At 43.4% G+C, this 25,415-nt stretch overlaps 2 long non-coding RNA genes across 3 annotated transcripts in view; one reads left to right on the top strand and one right to left on the bottom strand.

Moving 5' to 3' along the window:
- The window catches only part of LOC107317707, a 300,658-nt gene that overhangs the window by 230,589 nt on the left and 44,654 nt on the right, over positions 1-25,415 (bottom strand). The window lies entirely within an intron of this gene.
- On the top strand, positions 1,449-4,077 carry LOC107317682. Of its 2 annotated transcripts, none has more exons than XR_001556969.2 (3): positions 1,449-1,554; positions 1,827-2,010; positions 3,708-4,077. It is a non-coding gene; the product is annotated as an uncharacterized LOC107317682 (long non-coding RNA). The 2 variants fall into 2 exon arrangements; XR_004308106.1 differs by lacking the exon at positions 3,708-4,077 and adding an exon at positions 2,653-3,600.

The raw sequence follows: 25,415 nt of genomic DNA, 5'->3' as shown, positions 1-25,415 counted from the left end.
ATTGGTGCTTTCTGTAAATGTATTGATCCAGCCAGATATGATCCAGCTTTAAACAGACACAGGAACACTCATATGGAAAAGCCACACATGTAACCATCCTCTCTTTTCTGCTACAGACCGGCATGATTACGCACAGAAAATGGCCTTCCAGACAACCAGAGCAGGAACCCAAACTGTGTGCCTGGCTATTGCTAGCCAAGCAAGGCATGGGAATCACTTCCACACACCAGAGTCTCGGGGCTTCAAACCAGCTGTACCTGGGATATAAGCAAACCAGCACAGGCCTGATGTTGGCTCTTTGGCTGCACAGAAGCCTCAGCTAGAAGCCACATGGCTTGGTAGAGTGAAACTATGCTCGCCCCAAACCACCTTCTTACACAGCAGGGGATCTGGCCCGGCCCCCAGCCCTTTTGGGTAGAAAACAAGCAGGAACAGACAGATCCATATGTACCCAACTGTGAACTCAGATGCCTTCAGCGTGCTTGAAAGAACCTAACGGTATTCCTTTCCAGAACCCACAGTAAGTAAATGACTAGGCTGAGCTCTACAGAGCTATAAACAGGAAACAATTCCTTCACTCTCAAGTGGTTCAATGACAAATATCACCCAGACGTGACAGAATCGCCCCTATTTGCAAGCAGCAAGCATATGCCTGAAGTTCAGGTGAGAACATGAAAGCCCCAGATGCAAAATGTTGACCCTGAGGGAGATGGAGCAGCAGAGCCATACATTGCTGTGGAACCACAGGGCAAATACCAGCTGATAAAGGACTGAAACAACGGGCATTTTCTGTCTGAAAATGAAGTGAGCGGGAGATGGACACAGATGACCAGGTGAGGCAGCAGCCAGCTGAGTATGAACACATGGGACTCACTTTCGTGTTCTCCTGTTTGTTACAGGAAAGAAAAACTGTGCGTGGGTGGGCTTGGAGCCCTCTACCCACCCAATACGGAAACAATAAATCAGGGGCAGCCCTGAAGAGTCACCTGTGATTTTGAAGTGTGAAAAGCCCTCTTTCCCCTCTGGAAAAACCTCCAACATCTCATCTTAACTCAGCACAAGTTTCTTGGGAAGCATCTCACAAGCCACAAGCAACTCAAGTCTGGTCCTGCTTAGATGAAGTGCATTTAGGCTCAGCTCAACGCACGCTTTATTCCTTGACACCAGAGCTTGCCCTGGCCAGTCCAAATCCCCACCACGACTCGGTACGCACAAGGAATGCCGCGTCTTTCAGCACACTGGTTGTGCTCCACTGACTACAAGGAGCTTCCTGAGTGCTGGCAGGCAGCCGTCTCGCACCTCCTCGGCACTTCCCACCCAACTCTGTTTTCCACATTTCTCTTTCCCCCGAGGATTTCCCAGAGAGCATTTCTGAAAGCTTGTATTGCCCAGGACTCGAGGTCATAATCAATCCCATCATAGCTCCAGGCATCGCATCACATGCTTCAGGCATTGGGTTCTGCAACTCCTCAGCTGTTGTTCCATCCTCTGGAAAGGTGTCACCGTGTTGATTTATAAACATAAGGAACCAAACGCCTCTTGCAGACCTGCTGGGTAAACAGGCCAACCTCCTCAGTAGCCTTGTACAGCTCCATATGGCGAGCAGAGCAACACAAAGGCTTTTGTCCATGTTTCCCATCAGTCAAACTCTACAAACGACTAAACCCAAACTGTGGCCAAGGTCACCTTATCAGTGACCCCCAGCCCCTGGCCTTGCTCCAGTAGGCCCTAGAGATCTCAGCAGCCATTCCCAGCCCCACACAGATACATTCTCTGTGCAGCTTCTTGCCCTGGTAAACATTTCGTCCATTTTCTCTGGGAAACAGGAGCTGTGAAGCATGGAATTAGCTACAGTCCCCATCTCCGGGGCATCTCCGGCATCAGCAGAGGGAGGATATTAACCTGAAATGAGACATTTTTCACTTCACTTGAATCTCTTCTAAACGTACCAGACAATCTGGCCTCAGTACTCAGGGAGAAGGATGGCACCCGACTGCCTCCATCACCAAGGTAAGCATGGCACAGACAAGTCTGGCAACATCCATCCCCTGCACTTGGAGCATCAATAATGACCTCCACTTGTAACGACCTCCCTTTGGTCTGCCTCAGTAACAGCCTGGTACATGTAACTGCTGGCAGATACAACTGTACCCTCTGTTATCTTTAATAGATGTGAAATACGTGCTGCTATGTCTGCAGCTATGATTGTTTGAATGAAATCTTAATTGCGAGAGAAAAAAACACTCTCTAGTTATATTTACATTACAGAGAATGAGTAATGAGAATTCATATCACTTCAGATGTCAGAGCTTTTGTTGTCACTGTTACTTTGTTGATCAGTTCTTAACAAGTACAGCTACTTATAAAAGAAAAATCACATCACATTTTTCTGGTTTTTTTCTTCTCAATACAAATCAACAGGCTAAGCTCTGCCTTAGCCACAAAAGAGTTAATTTCAAGAATAACAGTGGGGACCATGCTCTGCTCAAAGGGATATTTATTTGGTTTTAAGGAACTCGTTCTTCATGCAAAGAAAATGAAGGCTGGAACCAGAAGAGAAACATCTGCCTCCTCCAAAGCTATGAGAAACTGTTGCGCATTCCTAACCTTTCTCCTGTCCTTTTGGCTAAAAATCAATTACTTCTCTTTAAGGTAACATACGTCTGGGCAACCGGCATATGAAAGTCACTCTTCAGAACTAAACACAACTAAGATTAGCTATAAGGAAGGGAAGGATCTATTTTCACTTCTGAGAAAAAATATTTTCAGCTATCAGACAGCTTTCTTTCTGGAGGACAGATCTCATCCTTCTTGATCTCCAAGATCTGAGGAAGGTACATGACTGCTGCAGACAACGAATGGCTTTTTTCTTTAGAACACCTTTGACATACCTACACCATTTCTCTACACGGAAATACTTTGCAAAATGGGTGTTCCCTGGAGACTGCCATTTATCTTAGTAAAAGATGTAATAGTGAAGACTTGAAACTGGTATCCCTTTCCACAAGGACTGGGGGTGGACATCTCACCCTAAGTCCCACAGCACAACAAGGTTGGAATCTTGCTCAGGGTCACTTGGGCTGCCAAGTCTGAGCACTCAGAGGTGACACAAGAACCACAGAGGATGCTGGGCATGAGCTGAAAGACATGCTACAAAACTCCATGGCTTCGGAAAGTTTGGGAGGGAAGAAGTAGAAGAAAAGGATAGGACAAAACTACACAGTTGACAAGGAATTCTAGTATATCCAAAATATTTTCATGCTTTGAGTGATACGAACAGATAGATTTTTTCATTTAATGAAATTGTTTCTCTGTTTTTTTTCCAGCTGCCTTTCCTAACTGCTTGTTTACAGGCTGAATTCCACTGTAAAAACATCAGGCTAGAGCACTTAAAGACACCAAATAATGCTTCTGAGAACAGGTAGCTTTACAGAGTCCAGAAGGAAATAGCTGAAGACTAAAATGTTTGGTTTATTCTTCAAGAGTGGGGCATAACAAAAACAGATGGAAACAATTTGGATAGCAAACTTCTTATATACATCTCAGCATCTCTGTAACCTCCGCGTTCACCTTGAGTACAAATTGCCCCAGCAACTTGCAGCCCAGGATTAAGGAACTATTGCTTATTTAAATACAGATTTGCTGGGGATATCCACAGGAAATTTGAGGAGCTACTTACTGAATGCAGACCATTGTTTGCATTATAGGAGCAGTCAGAAGACGGCAGCAAATCACGTGCAGCACTGTACAAATTCTGGAGGTACCCTATCCAGCAAAAATTGCTGTAATTTTCCACCACTGCTACATCATCAAAGTGCTTCAGAGATCCTGTTGGGTTGAAAAGCTCCTTATCGCCTCAACACTGCCCCAGCCCCAAAAGGATTTTGGCCAGCTCTAACATCTTGCCAGTTGTGGGCACAGAGGTGAGCGTGACTGCTCCGAGGTCACACAGACAACCTGCGGCCAAGGCAAGAGTAAATCCACGTCTCCGGCACCAAAGGCCATGTCACAACCAAACCCAACTTTTCTCTCTGATCTTGCTTCTTTCTTGTTCACATAAATATTTGCATGGCTTGAATCAAACCACATTGCATTTTTTCCCCTTAGGAAAAACAACAAGTACTTAAAATATTTCTGTACCTCTCTCCTCCTTTTCAAGGGTTTGGTGGGTGGAATATATTTTTATTTTTCCTGGCAAAGAAGAAAAGAAGGAGAAGGTCAGATAGAGTCAGATCCCTGAAAGCCCTCTGTTCTTCGGCTTTGTCCTCTTTGGCATCACTACAGGACAGCATGGGCACAACCATTATAGCTTGAAAGCCCAGCTCAGGTGAGGGGAGCAGGTCAGCAGCAATATGGAGGTGTTTGGGGGTGAGTCAGCCGAGCACTGGGAAAGCTGCAGAACCCACTCTCCTGTCCTCACTATCAGAATCATCAAGGTTGCAAAAGATGTCTAAGATCACAAAGCTTAACCCCCCAACCCACCCCTCCATACCCACTGAACATGTCCCTCAGTGACACATCCCCACAGTTCTTGAACACCTCCAGGGATGGTGAACCCACCACCTCCCCGAGCAGCTGTACCAGTGCATCATTACTCTGAGAAGTAATTTTTCCTAACATCCAACCTGATATCCAGTCTAATATCCAAATAGGGATTGCTCAAGTTTGAACCAGGTGTGACCACAGTGCAAGCTCACAGTGAATGTGCTAAGCAGGATCAGTCACACAGGATGAATGTGATTAACCCAGGCCTTTCTGTTCTTCCCCAGGAGTAACAAGAACAAATTACTCCATCCAATGTCATCCCTAGTTTTGCCAGAGGAATTTTACCTGCCTGTGCCAGCAGTATGTACAGCTCCAGCCAAAGCATCAGAACATGCCAGTGCCCACACAGAGCAGCCTAAGGAGGAAAAACCTCCTACCTTGCTCCAAGCCCAACCAATCCTTCTCTCGGGATGATGGCTGCTTGCTCCTCCAAGCACCACCAGGTTCCCCCCCAGCAACCAGGACACAGAGCAGCCTCACGCCTGCTTGCCTGCAAGGGCACAAAGCAGGGAAGGGGAGGCAGATATGTCTTCAATGTGTTTGCCCATTTTGAGCCTTTATTCCAAACATATGTTTCTCCTTTTATGCAAAACATGTCTCTTCTGTTTTCTGTCTCCTCGATTTCATTTCAAAATGCAGTATTTTTATGGCATGATGAGATAAAGATATGAGGAGGGGAGGGAAAGTGGTACAAAAAGCAATTAAGTCTGGTGGCTGGTTATTGTAATGCACTGAGAAACGACCCAAACCATTCTGTTTGAGAAAGGGGCCACTTCTGCTGATATGCACAAGGTTTTCACAGCTTCCATTAACATGACTGGAAACCATCCAGGTAGAACTCCTGTCTAAGTCAAAGATTAAACCATCATGACTGAGATGAATTGAAACCTTTCAAAGGAAGAACCAGCATCATTCCTGGATCATTCTAGCCTTGTCCATATTTGTGCTCCAAACTCCTTGTATTAATACATGAAGACTCATAACTGAGGCAATAAACTGCTTTAATGAGCTCTACTGAGAACATCCATCCCAAATGGCTGAATGGAAAGGAGCACAGGGAGAACCCAGCAGTTCTACCCTGTGGTAAATGGGTTGCGTGCTTTGGTTCTTGTGAAAACATGCCTGAAGGGCTCCTGAGAGTGCAGGGAGTTCACATTTGCCAGTGGATCCAATGCTGGGACAAGTAGCACGGCACAGGACTTTGAGGATATTTCTGTCCTCTGCCATCCTACGCATCTGGTCCTGAAGAAGCCCCTCTAACTTTGAATTAAACCAGTGCAGCTGGAAACACGTAATTCCTGACCCATAAAATTTGGTATGAACCATGGATTACACGGACAAACTCAAACTGGGAACGAGTTCAGTCTTTCTCAGGGATATGTGGGAGTATATGAGATGCCTCTGAGGCACAGATTCTCCTTGCCAAGCTGCAGGCAGCTCCCCCAGCCAACATGCACCTGTGTCCATATTTCTACATCTGCTTGGGCATAGTTCAAGGTTTGCCATTCTGTCCCACACTGTGAAAGCCCTATTGTTACCAGGGCAGGCTTTTCCCAGCCCTGCTGCCAGTGTTCCAAAAGCCAGGAGCTTTGCCCAGTGATTACCCCAAGCCATGGCTCTGTCAGCATGGAGAGGCTGTGTTCTACAAACCTCACAGAGCCTCAGCCTCAGGTCCCACTGGCACCAGTGTGGATGGGAGGTGGAGCTCCATACCCAGGCTGCAAGCACATTCCTGAGCTGTGCGTGGTAACAGCAACAGGAGTTAATGTGAGCCACTATGAGCAGGGACTGTTTTCTGTACTAATTTAAGTCATAATGTTAAAACAAACTATTTCCGGACTGCAATTATTGCACCTCATAGAGAAATTGTGAGATGCTGAAATTAAGAAAATGCTCAAGCGCATTTAATTACTAACAGATACCTTTAAACTTGCGGTTAGGAAACTGTTTGTCGTTCCCAGAGCATGTGCCCCACCATTCAGTCCCACTCCAAAGCATGTTCAGAATCTGCTGATCCATAAAATGTACCATTGGAGAAGGTTTGTTTTGGCAGAGGTCTCCATTTTGTCCAGCAAACTAATGGTGTCCGTTAACACACCATTACATACATCGTTAACATACTTGGCAACTGGGATTTCCCCTCAAGAATAAAGAAATATCGTGTAAATCATAATTATTGTCTGCCTGGCAGTATCAATCATCACACACAAGGCACTTGTTCTAATTCTCCATCCCCAAAAATGTTCGCTGTGAATGTGACCAGTGGTGTCTTTGCACATGGCTCTCTATTAGGAAACCAACCCCATGCTCTACTACTTTACAATGTCCCTATCAAGAAGGCAGAGCCACTGACAAACAGTTTCCGTCAATTAAAGAGTATTCTACCATATGATGAAGAACAGACAAGGATTATCTAGGGAGTGGTCCTAGATATTAACATCAGGTTCTTCCAAACAGCCACTAAATAGACCTATTTCTTTTCCTCTATGGAAGCCTTAGAAAAAAAAAAAAAGAAAAAGAAAAAAAAAATGGGGAGAAAAAAAAAGTGCAAATAATGACTGAAAAGCCTCCTCTATAATCTATGAGAATCACAGTGATGAGCATGCACTCCACCTCCTAATTTTTGCATGCAGGAGCTCTAAAGCTTTACTGAGCAGCCCTTCTTTATGTGCACCCACACACAGCAGGCTCTGGGCTCTGCTCTAAGCTGGCACTGGTGGGTGAGATCTTGTTCCTTGTGCTGACACACACAATCACACAACAACTACCTTCTCATATCCAAAATCACTCTCCAACCTGCAGCTTGAACAGTCCAAAAGCGCAGCAGTGATGAAATAACACCAACAATGCCATCAGCAGATGTGACTGCTAAGCAACATTAACAACTTCATGCCTTATGACATACATCGAATAGAAAACACTTGGCATTACAGCCATGGAAAGAACGTGAACTGTGCAGCTGGTGCAAAGCAGGCAGTGGGAACCTCAGTTGCTGTAGTTTTGTAGGAACAGGACAGAAACGACATCAGATACCTCCAAAAGCTGACACTGCTGTGGGGCAAAGGCAGTTTGGCACACCTCTATTTTCAAAGAGTCAACTACTTCCAGTCTGTAATAGGAATGACTTTATTCTGAAGTGGGTGCATCACTGCCTTGCTCATCCCTTACTTGACAGGAAGGGATGGTTAGCACACGCGGTATGATGATACAGCATTCCCAGCATGTCCCTGAGTGTTCCTGCCTTCATGGAGGGAGGGGAAGCAGTGAAGGAGTGAGGGGAGAAGACCCCAATGCTCCTTGCAGTGCAACAGTAGGAAGCTGGATGCAGCTTTCAGTTATGAAAACAGAAAAAAAGAAAGAGGGAATTGGCACTAGAAAGGAAAGAATCTCTTTAACGGTTGCAGCTTGGGAGTCTCATGGTAGTAAAAAAGTATATTTTTTCTGTGTTTGCATTTACACTTCATCTCTGAGTCCTTCCCAGTACTCCCACCCTGTAGTGCTTATACAGAGATGTACTGGAGGTTCCAGTTATCATCTGTAGTATTTGCAGGCCTTGCTGGAAGGCTGCAGTCTATTTTCCAAGCTCGTAAATCTCGAGAGAAGTGTTTCATTATTCTGTCCAGGCAATGCGGAATATCTGAGCCATAGATCCTCACGGATGTTTCCTTTCTGGGCCATTCCATAGACAGGCAACATTTTGCGTTTCAAAAGTGCCCTTAAATTCTTTCACCAGCCCATTCCTCTTCAAACAAGTTGGAACTGAAAATTACTCTTTCAAGTGCAGTACGATAAATTGCAACCTCAACATTCCAGCCTGGAGGGAGCATTTTTCCTCTTCTTTTCAAGCTTTCTGACTTGTAGGTAGAGGAGGACAAGAGCCATGCCCTCCTCCAGCAAATTCAGGACACCAGAGGCCAAAGCTCACGGTTTGTAAAGAGTTGTTGTAGTGCTTAGGAGTGAAGTGCGCAGTCTCCTGCAACAAAAAGCAGCACCATTCCTGGTGCCTTCATCCCTTTGTGCACAGATCTAATGTAGCCTTGTGTTTGGTAGTTTGGGACTGTCTCACCTAGGCACATAAACTGGGGGATTCTTTAATTCTTTTATGTATGTGCAAAGAATATTACATCAGCTTTGTTATTAAGACATCTGGAAAGTGTAAGCTACATTTTAGGAGTGACTATATGAATCCAAGCGTCTATCCAAACACACTGAAGTTCCAAGCTCTCCTCACTTCAGCAAAAAAGAAAGGAGACGTGCAAAATATATCTTCAAGAAGAAAAGCTCTTGTTCCTGACCTAAATATCACAAGGATTATGGTTGTGGACAAAGAAATCCAGTAAACTGGCACAGAAACCAGGCTCCTCAATGTATGGCGTCAAGGAAGTGGATGTGCAGCAATTTGCACAGCACCTTTGGACATGCAAAAGTCTAGGCTGCCTACAGGTTAACAGGGAAGCATGAGCAGTGCCATTTCACACAACGAGGAAGACAAGAGAGGTGAGAAATCTCGTACATGTCTTTACTGTAGAGCTCGGACCTTAGCTGATGAACAAAAATGTAAATGATAATTCAAACCTGCCACGGAGCAAGTTGGAAGGATGGTTGCCCCAAATGGTTTCATCATGTTCAAAAGCTACTGCCAGGAACACGGATGTTTTTTCCTATGCTCGTTGGTTGCTTTGCGTTTAGAACATCTCTGTATGTTTGTTTTTCTTCCTGTCTCTTGTGGTTGTTTTGTAAACATCTGAGCCAGTTTTTTAATCCTTTGTACAAGAAGTGTGTATGTTAGTTTTGCCAACAGCCCTTATGTAATGCTTGTGAGGATGAAGGAATTGGTTAAACCAGCTCCCTTAGAAGGCCACCCCAACACAAACCAATTATGGGAATATCTCATGAAATGTTCTCTTCCCCCTTCCATAACACATCATCAGTTTTCCAAATTAGCTTTAAAACAGAGCCTTCTCATTCAGTGGCAATCATTCATTATGACATTTAGTTCTGCATTTCCAGCTTCATGATGAGTTTCATGGCTGTAGTACATCACCAAAGGACACCTATGCAGCTCCAATCTAAATCAATTGATCTATCTGCAGTGCACCCAGGAGTACATTTCTCAAGAATGACATTGATATGTATCTTCCTCCTCAGTAGAAAGATACTTAATTCAGCATAGAAACACATTAACTTCTCCTCGGAGCATGAGAGTGAAACCTAACCATCAGAAAATAAATTGTTCTACAATGTTTTCCTGTAACAGATGAGAAGAGTTATTTGACAGTCAACATCCCAATCCTTTTAAACTCCTTTGTGAGTCTCTAGAGCTAACATTTTTACATATTACTGGAAGTTTCTTCTCCCCCAACGAGTGAAACTCTCAGTGTCATTAAGACCAAAGGAAATATTTTGTCTATCAAAATCTACTTTCCTGTACAAACCAGGCCATACATTTTCACCCTGCTGCAAACTCAGGAATTCTGGTTGATCTGTCACAGGTTTTCACCGAGCTTCTGCTGTGACCTGCCCCACTCTTGCTGGTTCAGAGGTGCAGCCTGTTGATCCCAGCTCCTTTGCTGATCCCACTTCTTAAGTTGATGGCTGCCTCCAACCCAAGCTGAGAGCCAACCTCTGTGGGTATTAAAGCAAACTAGCATTTCTAGCAAAGTACTAGAACTTCTTTCTCTCATTCCCCAAATGTACCATGGGTGGAAGAGAGGAGAGAGGCGATAGGAAGAGGAATTGAGATGCTACAGTAGAAAGCTCTGTGGGAGAAGGGAGGCTGAACAGGCCCAGTGTTATGCTGCTACATGGCTTGTGCATTAAAATTCCTTAACACACTCTTTACTTGAGGAAAAAATAATCTTATTTCACAGTGTTTCATGATTACAGACTCCTCCCTTTCCCCACATTTAAAAATATCCCTACAAAATCATCTTAATTTGCTTGGATGCAAATGGGAACAAGCTGCAGTTTCTAAACAAATATTTTCTGTTTTTCCCCTCTCAACAACCAAGTCCGTGTAATAGATGATCTGAACCAAATGGTTTTACAGTTTCTGCTCTCATTTGCTCACCAGAAGGACAATCACAGCAGAGAGAACACACTTAATACTAACTAAATCCTGAGCGCACATGAATTTAAGCCTCATGTTTTCCTTGTGTTGCAAAAGATCATTAATGAATTTCAGGATCATTGAAACAAAACAAAGGCAGTGAAGTAAAAACTTCTGGTTGTATCTCAAATAGTTTACTCTCTGTTCTTTCCTTTGACTCAACACAGGTGAAAATACAACTCTTTTAAAGGGCCAGACATTTCCCCAGATGGAGAATAAAAACACATCATCTATCAAAAGGGATGTGAACGCATATTGACCACACAAGACCACACAAGGCTAAGACAGCAAATATCGCAAGGGAACAACCCCACCCACAATGCCTCATCTTGTTCATACCATAGATGCCAGCAGATGAGAGTGACAAATATACAGTTGTAACGCCGATGATGGAGATTCTCACACTGTTTTGACAAATCCTGGATGATAAACATCATGGTTAGCAAACATCCCGTCAGTGACCCCTGCAGCACTCAACACCAGGTAGCAGCAGGTTAAAAAAGCATCCTGTTACAATCTCTGCCTGAGACTGATCTGATAAATGAGCATTAATCCCTTCAGCAGCCTGCTCAGTAGCCCATTGCTTTCCATAGCAAAGGCACAAGTCTAGAACCACAGGCTGGTTTGATGATTGCTTGATCAGATCACCTCCTGATCACAAAATGATGCAGCACTTGTAACGGGAAAAGGGAGAAAGAAACACAGTAAGATCAGAAGGATTAAACATAAATGAAAGTGTTACACTGGACGTGGAAATAACCTACAGGAGACTGAAGGCTGTTAAGCCATAGAATTGAGGGTTGGAAAGCAAAGGTCAAAAATGGAAAGCGTTGTCTTGCATACAACTCACAACTCAGCAAATGCCAAAGAATCACAAAGAGGCAGGAATTATCAAAGTAATAATGGGAGCAGTGGTAAATACTGTCTTGTACCTCCAGATCTGACAAAACCTGGAGGAACCATAGACTTCACTTATGTCCATGTCTGAAGGTTTCCAGAGCATAACAAATATCACACGTTCAGAGTCTGGAGAATATCTACAGCTCCAGAAATGGACAGAAGTCACATCTAGGTCCAGAACTGAGAGAATGTAATTTCCAAGTCTGACAGTGGGAGAAGAAATAAATTCCAAAACGTAATGCTTTAAAGCTTACTGTCAGCTGAAAAGTGAATTTGAACAATTTACTATAACAACCAATTACAGGTTATTTTAAAAACAAAAACCTTTAATTGGATGTTTGCATATTAACCCTGTTCTCACTGTAGAGGCTGCCTTACTCAGAGCCAAGCAACTGTTAAACTAAATGTTTGGGTTGTGATGAAATAACTTGCCAAAGCTGATCATATGAGCATTGTTCTTTCACACAGAGCCCAGGTAGGGCCTCAAGCATTTGCAAAGAGATCCAGCACCTGGGGATAACTAACACAGAGCTATTGATGCAGACACAGCTTTTCTCATGATGGAGAAAGCAGGTTTCTGCTAATCCTCCACCATCCGCAGCAGCTTTCTGAGTCATTCCTGATTTACACGGGTGCATCTTTGTCCAACTGTTACGAATATCATGACCGTGCAGTGTAACAGGATGAATCTGGCCAGAGGTAACTGAATAAAACATGACTTCAGAGAGAGTCCCTCTTGGTTTTGCTCTGTCAAGCAGCCAAGGCTACAGCCTGTAGCTGCATGAGGTGCATAGCTGAGATAAACAACCGCTGGTGACATTTTGGGCTAGCTGAGGTAATAAATGAACACTGACCTCCCCTTCTATCTCAGATGAGTGGAAAATATTGGCTCAATTAGCAACGAGTTTCCACGAGCTTAGGATAACAGACCATGCCCTGCCTTCTGTGTTTTCCATCAGATTTCTGAATAGCTTCTCGTTCCAGAAAACCTTTCAGCCACGCAATGAACACAGAGCACCAAGCTGATGGAGCCAAAGCCTGGGTCAGGAATGCTCTGACCTTGATACAGGGCAGATAACGTGGCTGCAGGTTACTATTATTTTTTCCATGCCAAAACTAATTCCTCACTGTGTGCTTGCAAGGCAGGAAGTCTCTGATAAGCAAGGCCTGCACAAAGTGTAAAACCTTCTAAATGAGAGGGCACAGCTGTGAATGGCACTTGTCTGCTTCAGCACAGACAAGATCCAGAGACCTCCTCCAGGGAGGAACCTGCAAGACAGCTTGCCAGGAAGGGCATAAGGTGCTCTCTGACAAATGAGGAAAGCCTTGCACAGGAGTTTCTGAATGATGCTTGCCTAGCTCTTGGCTAGTGCAAAGCCATCACAGCCTGCACAGCAGAGGGTCAAACAGGCTGTGGGCTGGAGATGCTGGTGGAAAGCTCGGCTACAAAACAGGTGCAAATGCATGAAAAGGAGGGGGAAAAAAAGACAGCAGAGGGCAAGGAATCCAAGCAGAACAGTCTGGAAGAGACAGGTGTGCTCTGCTGATGGTCACCTGCATGCACTGAGGTCTGCAACCCAGGCTTGGCAGTGAAGGAGTGGGTTCCTTCAGAAGCCAGACCCTGCTAGAGGGATAAAAGGCAACACATATCAACAGAGCAGCAAAACAGTATAGCAGACACTGGAATATCAGCACGAGTAGTCTGGTACAAAGAGGCCTTTGAGGTGGAAGAATCAGAGTAAAGAAATTACTCAAACCTGGGCCAAAGGATCTTTCCAATCCCCAGGCAGTCCTTGGATATAAAAGAGAGATAGGGTTTGCCTATAGGCTTACAGATTAGATGAGAATTTCACTGCATGGATATGCTCAAGGACTACCTAGACACACACTCATGACTGGTCTATGTAAAAGATTTATGCTACAGTAGTAGCTTAAAATGGATTCTGTGCCTGCCTCTTCCAAACTCTTTCAAGAATGGAACTATTTCCTGCAGATCTGGGCTTTCTTCTCATTCTGAAATGAAAGAAGCACAAACGTGAGTATCCTTGGCAAAGCTTTTTGGTTTGCCTTGCAGGAGATGGAGTAACCAAAGCAAATGAATCAGGAGCAAGATGAGTAAGTACATATCTATCCACTTGAAAACCACCTTAGAAAGCCGTTGCAGGGCAAAAAAGTACATTCTCCTGTATCGAATCAGGACATTACAACTACAAAGTGTTCCAAGCTAAACACTGTTTGACTCGTGTTTCACATTTAATTCTGTATCTTTGAAAAAGTTTACAAAAGCAAAGCTTGTCTGGACTAAACAACTGCACTGAATGAGGCACGTGACGTTAGCTCAGGCTTTTCTGGCCAGCTTTCTAAATGAAGTGTTTGGAAATAGGAGAAACACACAGATTTGGGAGGGGAATGGATAAGAGATTTAGTTTCTCCTTTTATTATAGAGTCCTGCATAAATCCAAAGGAGCCTGCAAAGTTTCAACAAGACATGCATTAAAAGCAGCAGCAGCTCTGTCCACATATAATAGAATTATTAAAAGCAAGGCAAAATAGAAAGATTCAGTTCATAACTGGAGAGGTGCCCAAAAGCCCACAGCTGTGATGTAGTATTTGGACTTGAATTGTGTTAACAGGGCAGTATAAATCTGCAGAGAGTAAGGCATAGTCTAAAGAGAGTAGATCCAGCCAAGAAGGCCCAAAAACTGGTGAGATTCAAGTGGTAGGTAGTTCAAAAGGAAGTATTCAAAAACCTACCTCTATACAATATAAGGCTGGCTGTGCTCATAGTTTACTCGGAAGGTCACACATACATTATGGTACCAAGGGAGCAAAGTCTGAGTGATCAAGAGAATGGCACAGCAAAGTGCACTATAAAGACTTCATCTCCCTCACAGGTTCTACAACGGGCAGCTCAGTTATTGGCAGTGATGATGTTATTTCTAATGTAAATATTCCACTTTCAGCACAGCTGAAATGGGAGGGATTATAGCAAGTAATGAATGAACCTCCAAATACTGCTCCAAGCCAAAAAACAAAGTGATGGCATGCAGAGCTGAATTCTTCTAACCATGCAGAAAGAGATAGAGAAGATTTTGTGTAACTTATAGTAATCACTACTTCCAGAACTGCCAATGATACCTTTTCCCATCACTTCATGGTCAAGGCAATTATTCTTCCAGGTTCTCACTCTTGGCCTACACCTTCATTGTGAAGTTGGTGGAAGAATGACAACATCCACCAGCTGCCTGGACAATATCCAGTCCGGATTACTACAATGAGCTTGTACAAGAAACCAGTTTAGAAAAGCAGAGAAAGTCTACAGATTAAGCCACCCCATTTGTTTTGATTCAAGATATTAGGGTTATTCAGTAAATATCTTGGTTCGTGGGAGACTTCCATGCTCCCTCCATGACATTTGAATGGCTTCTGCTTTATTGCACAGTCTGATAGCTGGGGGTGATGGCTCGGTCACATTCAGTGCAGGTTTTTTAGGTTTACCCTCTGAATGATTTTCTCCTTAGGGTAGTAAGTATTGCTGGACATGATGGAGAAGGAAAGTTCTTTGTGCAGAATCTCACTGTTTAATTTGTGGCAGGTCGTAATGTTCCTATTCCTTGTAACAATATAGCGCAGTATTCATACTCTATTATAAACACAGTTCAACCAGATGGGTTTGCATGTTCACAAGTCTAGCAATGAAACATTCACTGTAGTAATTGTTTCTATCACATTCATTCTGTTAAAAAGCTCTCTGGATTATTCCTCCAAAAAAGCAAATAAGACCACCTTGAGGTAAAATGCAGTGTGCACAGACAAAGTGCTAACCTCAACATGATGAATTTATGAGTGAAACTGTAGAGCATGACTGTTTATACCGGAGCATGCAGGTGATCACCTGAAAAGCAAGAAGGTCCTTCAGGAGGCTGCACATCTACCCGTCCCTGAGTTCATCAAGGACCACATCTAAAAGGTTGCCCACCAGCGATGTGCCCACTTGCAGCTATGGACAAAGGCACGCCAAAAGCTTTCAGACAGAAGAGCCACTTCAGGTCTCTGAGGAAGGTGACAAATGGCACAGTAGCAGACAACACAGTCTTGCTTTTCTCACTATCACAGCAAGACTGCCTCTCTGACCTGCTTTGATAACTCTTGTTTGGAAGCCCTTAAGAAGACAAAGAAAACATAAGAGTTCTTGGCTGACCAAAACCCCTTGGGCAGGAACCTGGTAGGGCTCACAGAGCAGGGTATTTTGTGAGAAAGCAGAGAGATCTGCTGTGTTCTGAAGCAAAGAGTTTCATGAACTGGAGGCCCTTGTGACTGACATGGGGCTTGTTCCCATGCAAAAAAGAAAATGCATGTAATCTTTTACTTCAGCATTGTTTTTGGACATGAAGCTGGTGAAAAACCAAAGCGGAGATTACAAACTGTTCTCTGTTCTAGAAGGAATAACGAGTATAAAGAACACAATCTCAAGTGCCAAGCCAAATGGCTAAGGTTAGTATTATCTGTCATTACAAGTGCAGAAAGAACACTAGGTGCCAGAAGCTCTGTGCAAGGATGTGAAATCCACATTTTGTCCTTCTTTTTTTCTGTTTTGACAACTAGAAATAATATTTTTTAATTTCTAGATCAACTTGAAAATTATGGCAATGAAACTTTGAAAGGATTCACAGTCAGAATGTCCAGCACAGTGGAAGGGATTTGTGTCCAGATCCATACACTGACCATCCCTGTGGATTCTGGGCCAGGTCCTGACCTCATTCAGATCCATATAAATCCAAATCGTTTCTATGAGGCTGTGAGATCAGAATTTGGCTGGTTATGTTGGCTGAGCTGTGTCAGGTGGGCACTTGCCAAAGGACTTTGTAATGGATGGTGTAAACACCGGGGTTGCTCACAACAATTATGTAACCTGCAGCTACACTGCTTTATAGGGAGATTTATAAAAGGCAATGGTCTCCTTGGTTCTCCAGCTCCACCCTTATACCCTCATACAGATCCCATGCTAAGCCCACCCCCACTGAGCACAGGTGGTGCTGGTTTGGAAATCACAAATGCAAACCCTGTTTCCCTGCCCAAGGAGCAGTACAATAGTTCAGATAATGAGCAAGCCTGGAGCGAGGCAGCTCTCCTCGTGACACGTTTGGTTCTCATCCTTTCCAACTCCTCACCTCATGTCTGCTTCTCTTTCCTTGCCAGCAAAGAACTGGGAAAAGTGCTCAGCTCTGGGCTCTGTAGTGTCAGCTCATCCCAAGACACCAAGTCTCTTTATGTCATTCAGTCATGGCTGGTGATAAGAAACCATAAGAAAAGCCTGAGTTCAGACCAACAGTAATTTACTGTGTAAGAAAACCATCCACAGTGTTTGAAGTGTAGCCTTATTCCTCACTGTTTTGCACACTTCAAGGAACACGATCATCTTGTAATATACCGAAAGATTTATTTCTAATATGAAACCTGTATTTAGCATTGGTTTGGCAGCGGTGGGAAGGAAGCCACAGACAGCTGGCATGGATTAAGTGTGAGCTGTTTGATCAACCTAGAGTTGCCAAGGCTTCTAATTTTCCTACTGAATCTGCTGCCATCCACAGCCAAACACTTGAGTTGGGCACTTTGGTTGGGCAGTTCAGTTCTTCACCTCTTAGCTCCATAGATGGCAGCAAGAGATGTGTATTAGCACACATAACACTTCCATTAAAAATAAAGAAGGAAACAAACAAACATTGCCTGCAGCCTCTCTAACATTTTCACTGTCAGCCTCTTGGTAACAGCTTTGGATGCATCAGACAAACACTTCTTAATCCTTTTAAACATAAATATTACAAACACAGTAGCTCATTGTTTCCTGGAATGGTTTCACTATCTTTAATTTAAACTTCCACTACTTGAAAATAGCAAATTCTGACTTTTTTCCTTTGATTGCCAAAAATGTGTTTACTAACATTGCACTGCGCTCCCAGACAAGTGCAAAGAATCCAGGTTCGTGATGCTGCCACGTGCACATATGCGGTGCTTAACACAGTGCAAAATTTGAATTAATTACCAAATTCACTTCCAATGACTCACTGAAGTCTTCCAGCTTTAAAAATCCTATTTGCTCAGTATTTGTGCTAGTAAAATGCTGGCACCCAAGTCTTTCCACAAAGCTAACATTCGAGGCTTCTGAACATAGGCCAACCCAAATTCATTTTGGAATTTGAAATAATCTCCGTAAGAATTTTTTCCTATTTGCTCAGTTCTAGTCACCATTTCTTACTTGACACATCATTGGATTTCAAGTAGAAACGAAGACTCTTTAAAACATCATGCGATTATATGTTTATGAAGTGTGGGACAGAAGAGTGAAAACTGAGATCGCCTTAAAAATGTCAGTGCAGGTACCATGACCATCTTCATTCCCTCCCATGTACTCCAGACACAGGTTGGAGTACAGCCTTGGAAGCTCCAACAACCAGGAGTTGGACACTTTCTCCTTCCACAACTCCCCAGAAAATCGTTCAGTTTAAGGAATGCTGAAGAACAATAACCACCGTATCATATTCTTTTATTTTATGTAGCCCAGAGGGCTTGTTGGGCCATGATTTAAGAAACCCTGTAACTCTGAGTACAACAAATTTTTAATTTCAAAAGACAAAATTGCCCCAGAATCACTTAATTTCCCTTAAAGAAGTAGAAAAAGGAGATCCAGGCCCTTACTGATAACACTGAGCTTTGTCTACTACATTTCATAATCAGGACTTGCTTTTCTCCATTTATATCCTAACTACAAAGTCACTTCAGCAGCCAATTGCCACAAAGCAAACATGACTAAACAAAGTCCATCCCAAGGGACCGGGGAGGTCCCCAACAGGGCACATGTTTGCTTGTCACAGAAGGAACACTTCAGAAAGCAGGCTTATATTTAGCAAGTAATCTTAGATTTCACAGCTCTACATGCAATTATAAGAAAGATTTTTGACATCTAACCTTCCACTAAACCTCAGATACTAATAGCATCATATGCCAAACTCATTTCACAAACCCTTGAAAAAGTGACTGCCTCTAAACAAACAGATTGCTTTCACTGGCAAAATTACAAGTAATTCCCATGTTGCTGCTCTGAGTTCATCCACAGCAGCTCAAGTTCACTGAAGGTCAATGAGGAATTCCCCATACAGCACTAGTTTTGCATAGGAAGGAAGGCAAATGAACTGAACATACTGCTGGTTGTGCTGCTTCACACCAGCCCTGGGTTGCCTCAGGAGAAAAGCAGACAGGACCAAACCCCATGGGTCAAGATTTGGTGCTTTTGGCAATACCAGGCACAGGCGTAGCACTGCATGTCTGGTCTTCCTGACCTCAGGGAGCAAAGATTTCAACACCAGCAGCTGCCAAGATGTGGCTGTCTGAAAGAGGTTGGTCTGTGGGCATCCATCGTTCAGGTGTTTTTCCGACAATGAAGTTACTGCACCAATTCTCTTGCCAATATTTCAGCCTTTGGCTAACTTCCCCAGCACACACCGCTCAGATGCCACTAAATTAAAAGTGAAAAATATAACTTGCAGAGAACATTTAACATAAGTAAAGAGATTAAGGAGTTTATCTGTCAACACCGGAGCGCAGATGTTTTCAGAGTAGGAGAAAAAACAGGAGATTGAGGGAGATGTTTGCTATAAGCTCTTTTCTTCTCTTTAAAATGTTTGAAAACGTTCCTTGAAATACCAGCTTTTCCTGTAGGTTTTGGAGAGGGTTGAAAAAAGAAAGAAAAAACCAGCACAGACTTCAGACTAAACTTCAGTGCCTACAGAGACCTGAGGAGCCTGGATTCTGCTTCTTGTGGTACTCACTTGCAGTTCTTCTTTGCATACGCAGTGCTCATAGAGCAGTTATCTCACTGAAATTAATGTGTATGACTTCATGAGTACCAGAGCTCAGACTCAGTAAGATACTGAATTCCACTGCTTGTCAGCCTTGTCCATCCCTTATCAGTTTCTGGAAGCACTGAAATGATACAGAGAAGTTCCACTCTTTTCTAGCTGTACGTTTGCCTCTTACTTTAACCACGTGCTCTACAACTTAGCATACCCAAATAGATTTAGACAGCTGGACCTACATCAGGCTCCCATGACACCAATCCAGCTTCCACTAGGATGAAAGCATAATTTAATGAACAAGTGAAATAAAAGGGGGGATTGAACTCTTAAAAACAGTCATTCCCAACAGTACTTCAGAACTACACCCGCTGTAAAAAATGGGACCCTTCAGCTTCACCCATCTTTCATGTGGAGGACATCTATTTTAACATTGCTAGGGGCTGCACCAATAGCTCCTGGGATTTATTGGATCAGTTTGGTCTGAGTTCTGACTGCCAGCTCCTCCAAGAGAAAAACATTCTGTCTTTTCTTAGAGAATTTTCAGAAGTTGTTTAGATTTCTGCTGAGACAAATCAATACTGTCACCCAGTGAAGAGCACTGAGATGGCTGAACACGACCAGCACGTTCTGTTGAGGATGGAACAGTCAAACACTGCACCTGTTACCCCTCTTTTTAGGCATGGTCAGTTAATGAGACACAGATATCAGCAGAGCAGACACACGCATGAGGGCCTCGAAAGCTGATGAGCAGCAGTGATGCCTACAGAAAAACCCCAAGTCACACAGTACACCAGCATCTACACTGGAAGAAGGATGTATAAATGGCGTGTACAGCTGAAGACCTGCAGAAAGATGTGTTCCACGGGGATGTTCATACAGTAAAAACAACTCTCATGCTAAAGCATTTATGTCAACCTGATACAGGACCATGCTCCTAACCTCTTACACGTGAAGCCAGTGATCGTCATTAGCTGATGTTAACATTAAGAGCAGAAGTACCCATCAGTGAGTCATTAGCAACTCACAGCTCCTTATGAATCTGGGCATTTCTCATAGGAATGCTCCATCTACAGAACACACTAGTTTTAATTTGTTTCAGTGGTATTATTTGTCTCTTAATGGAGTACCTTTAATGGGAGCAAATCACTCTTCCTTTTGCCATAAAGACAGCTGACATCTTGAGCTCATGAGATTCACTGTGTTTCCCCTAGCACATTCCTAGGCTTTACTTCATTACTTTTATTCATGCAACACCAAAAAATAAATAAACAAACAAATAAATAAAAAGGCTTATGCTATATGGATGTGTTTGGTGTTGGGAGAAGCAACCAAGTGCTGTTGAAATCAGTGGGGTTAAACTGGCACAAACTATTGTGCATCAAGTTGCAGAGCTGGCACATCAACTCACGGAGAAGACTCAGAGCTGAGCATCTGAACTCCCTTCTGAGAAGCTTTGGATGGAGTACAAACGCCCCTTCATGTGCTCTATTGCCTGATAAATCACCAGTGGTGCAGCCTTTCACACATGTACAACTGGAATAAAACTCAATTTTTAAATCTACTGTTATTCCATAACATGGTGATCCTTCTTACAACTCCTAAACATGTCCATATGCTACAGTGATTACAAATTGAAGTGAAATAAGATCTTTGTACAACTGCCACACTGCAGCCTTGCTCAGTCCGTGAGCTGTGACAGCTTAAAACCATCTCAACGTGGGAAACTGTTGTGATATTGTCAGAACAGGAGCAAATTTAGCTCTTGCATGTTTGGTACGTTGTAACTCTCTTGCTGACTAAGGATCAGCTGTAGCCTGAGAAGATGACAGTGACCACTTAGGCTACGGAATACATCCAAATTTCAATACATGCCCCAGGACAGCAGTGCAGAATTATGTCTTCAGTGCCCAAATGAAGGGGAAAAAGGAACCATTCATCTCAAGAGCTGACAACAGAATGGGAAATGGGAGGATCTTTGTCTTTGAGAAAGATGCCTCAAGTTCAAGTCCAAGCAGTACAGTGACTCCAGCCCTTTCTACCAGATGCATTAAAACAAACAAACACAAAAAAAAACTGGTACATTGTCCCCCGGACAAAGAACATCCTGTGAGATGAAGCCACAGCACATCTGGGGGCCTCATGTGGCTGCTGAGCAATACATGACCTGGGGACACTGTCATCTTGCGCTTAACGTGTCTCCAGAGGGAAAGCTGACATTTGAAAGAGACAAAAAGCTTCTTCATGTGATGCCAGCGCATCCTCTCCTGTTTCACTGGAAAGTGTGGGAGCATGTGAACAGCACAGACATGAGCTCATGTAGTTACACTGATGTAAGCCACAGCCTCCCAGCCTCAGTGCCAATATCAGAAGCCACATGCCAGGACACGTGCTATGAGATGCCACCTTTTGTTTTCCATTTCTGCTCTGACCAGTTTTCCATCAGCATTTTGGATCGAAACACCAGCCGAGGTAGAAGAACAATCAGAAATTCACAATCATTGCTTGGGAAGCTGCCTAATTATTCACTTCTTAACCAGCAATTTCCTTATGAGCTGTTCTTTACAATCCATTTGCCACATGGCCTACACGCATGTAGATGTGGAATTAAAACAATATGAAGCCCACAAGATCTGTTTGAGATTTCAGAAGCCATCTACTTGCCACACAGTGATCTAGATTTATAACTAAGGTGCAGACATCCCCCATCTCGTGAGAAGTTCACATCCCTTGATGTTGGACTTGGAAGAAAGCATGAAAAAAATAATACAGCAGGGTTGCTAACTACCAAATGGAGATGATAGTAACAGGTCTGACTGAGATCATTTTTGACCACTTGGTGTTGTAGTGTAGCAAGTTAGAATAAGCTGCACAAGGCTCTCATAAAATACATAGGGGCTAGCACTGTAATACTGTGTGGCAATGACAAATTAACACGAATTTCCTCACATCTTTTCCTCAAAATCACCTGGAGTATCTTCAGGTATATTCTAGATCACTGAAATAATTCCCTCCATCTCTACATGGTGGAAAACTTCCAACCATATCATTGAATCTAGACTTTGGCAGAGCCACATATAGTCTGTGGCATCCACACACAACGACCCAGTTATTGCACTGAGCTCTTCATGGGGGCTGTCTTTGTTGGCTCCTTCAGAAGAGGCCAGGTTTATGGAGCAGAAGGAAGCCCTTAACCCAGCTAAAGTTGTTTACTGTCCAGTTGTTAGATTCCAGATGAACTACTGGTAAGGAGAGCTTTCACTTTTTAAACAGGAAACATCTTCTCGACGTGGCTCTTTTTAAGTTAAACCACATCACTCTTTCAAAAGACAAGAAAGGAACTGCATGCATGATTGATGAAATATCCTAAACAGAGAGGGCAATGTAACAAACGCATGGGCTGATCAATGCAACACGCACCAGAACAAGGCCTGAGAAATAGCATGGCGCACTAGCAGGCATTCAGAAATCAACAGCGTTCACTTACTACTTGTTTATTTTAATAGAAATTAAAGCAGCTCAGTAATGAGTCTTGAGGTATCAATGCATATAATTTCAAGCGTCACAAGGATCACTTCAGGCTCATTATTACTTGGTGAAAAGTTGTCAGAGCCCACCAGACCTGACTGCATGCAATAGCTGTGGAAACCAGCCATTGCTCTGGTTACAGAACTCCCTTGGAGGAGATGCTCAGGTTTCAGCATCACTCCACAAACTCCCGCTGGCTCAATGGGCCGCCGGCCGCCAGCCTGTGTGTCACAGTCAAAGCTGTGAGGTGGTTTGTTCCATGTGAGGGTGGGAGGCTGCCAATCTGAAAAAGATCGTTTCTGTTATTTGCAAACACAAAAATGGCTTTAGGCTCTCTGGATATGCCAAAGCCTTGATCAAAATCACATCCCTTTCATGGGGACAAAACATATGTTCACATTATTCCAAAAAGAAACAAGGGGGCATGGGGGAGAAAGGGGAGGGAATCTTTTTAAGTTGGTTTAGCATGAAAATGCCATGCATGGCTGCCAGTTGTTTATCAGCTTTTCCAAATCAACAATATGTTCTTTCTTAAGGCCTTTCTTTAGAGAGCTTTCAGTCAATCTAACTTCTATTAAATAACAAAAACCAAATGGGGAACATTCTTAGGCTCTGGGCTTGTCACGTGATGCTGCTGTTTAAAGAGCTTTTTTGGTCACCACCTCACAGCAAGAGCATTATGGAGAATCTAATTCATAAATACTGCTGATGCTCTGGGACACTTCCCACAAGATTCCATCTTTCTTTTTTGACTCTGGCAGAAGGAAGAGGATGCTGGCTGCCAGCTCAGTCACCTCTGCTTCTCCACTGAGTGCTTCTCCTGTTCATCTCCTCTTTGCATGATGAGCCCCAAAGGGAATAAAAACTCAAAGAAGATAAGGTGGGAATGGTAAGTCACACAAAGAAAATCTGATCTGGTAGAAGATCCTTTCTCTAGGATCAGGGAGATCAGCTTAGCACAGAACAGAAAACAGGCTCTATCTTTGAAAGAGGACAACTATTCTATATGTTTTAAAAGACCTTCCGTGCACCAGTGCCACAAATAAGACAGTGGTTTTCACAGCAAGAAGAATGAATCAAAACACCTTTTCAACAGCTCTCCTCCAGTGAGAGGGGAACAACTGCAAATACAAATACACAGGATGTTTCCCAATTGACAGCAGGGGAGAGAAAGCACACAGGATATCAGCTAGTCAAACTATAATCACAGAGACTCTGTCAATCATTAAGGCAGAGTAACTGGCACTCCTTCCTGCCTAGGAGAATTCCCACACACATCGTGGAAGGTCTTTCCAGATGGATGAGCCCCCAATTGCCCCGGGCAAAGGAAACCATCCATACTGTTAAACTAATGCTAAGATGGAGGAGGATAAGACTGTGAGGGGTTGGCATTTCAAGTGACAACAGCAATCAGGAGAAAAAAAGACAGAAAAAAGTCAGTCATCATTGTTTCCTCCTCACATCCTCTTCCAGGTGGTCCCAGGCTTTAGGCATTTTTGTAATTTCAGGGTCATTGGTATGTATTCTCATAGGCTAACCAGCCCTCCGGCAGGGGCTTCACCTGATAACAGCCATAGATAAGAAGGGGAAAGAACCCTAACAACACCTGCTTTGTACAGGGTGTTGTTAGAGCTCCAGGTGGGGCCCAGTCCTGGCTGTTCTGCTTTAGGATCAGAGGAATATCTCTCCCTGTGCTCATTCCCAGACTCCTGAGATATGCTGGATAGTGGCACTGAAGGCCCTTTCACAGTGCCAGATGCACCTCTCCACCAAACCTGCCCAGGGCATTCTAACTGCCCAGCCATCCAGGATACATTTCTCTTTCTTAAAGCATTTTTTTTTTTGTTCCTGCATATACACACATTTCTAAAGCATGGCATAAATTTCACCCCAGATCCTCAGCATGTTTCTGTATGAGTTGACTGTGTACAGTGTCCCCTTCGGACCATATATTTTAGCAAAATAGTTAAGTGAGACAAAGCTTTCCAAGACACAACATCTGTGATACCTCCCCACTAAAAAATAAATGCTGGGAGTTGCCAGCACTCAACTAATCAGAAGGAAACAAACTACAGGGAATTTATAGTGAGGGGCTGAGTTCGTGCTCTGAGTTCCTTTCATCCTTATTAGCAGAGCTATGGCATTTTTGTCCTTGTGGCCTTCTGTCAGCAATGCTCCAGTGAAGAGTGTGGCCATCCCTTGAACTTTTATTATATAGTCTCATTTTTGAGAGAACTTGAAACATGTTATTTAAAAATAAAAACATACCTAAAGAAATATTTCGAGGGACAGCGATTCAAATGAACTCACATAAAGCAAAATGACTGAGGTGCTATGATTTGGGGCCCAGATTAATGAAGCCCAGTTTTTAAGAAGGTAGATTTACCAATAGGCCTTATAAGAGTAGATAGAAGTCAAAAAAAACCTGTAGTTCGTACTGTGTGTTATTCACACTTTTATCCCCCCCAATGTTCCCACACTTT

Source organism: Coturnix japonica, chromosome 8 (genome assembly GCF_001577835.2).
Source record: "Coturnix japonica isolate 7356 chromosome 8, Coturnix japonica 2.1, whole genome shotgun sequence".
NCBI lineage: Eukaryota > Metazoa > Chordata > Aves > Galliformes > Phasianidae > Coturnix > Coturnix japonica.
Note: the sequence above shows the minus strand (reverse complement) of the source record. Positions and strands in the feature narration are given on the sequence as shown.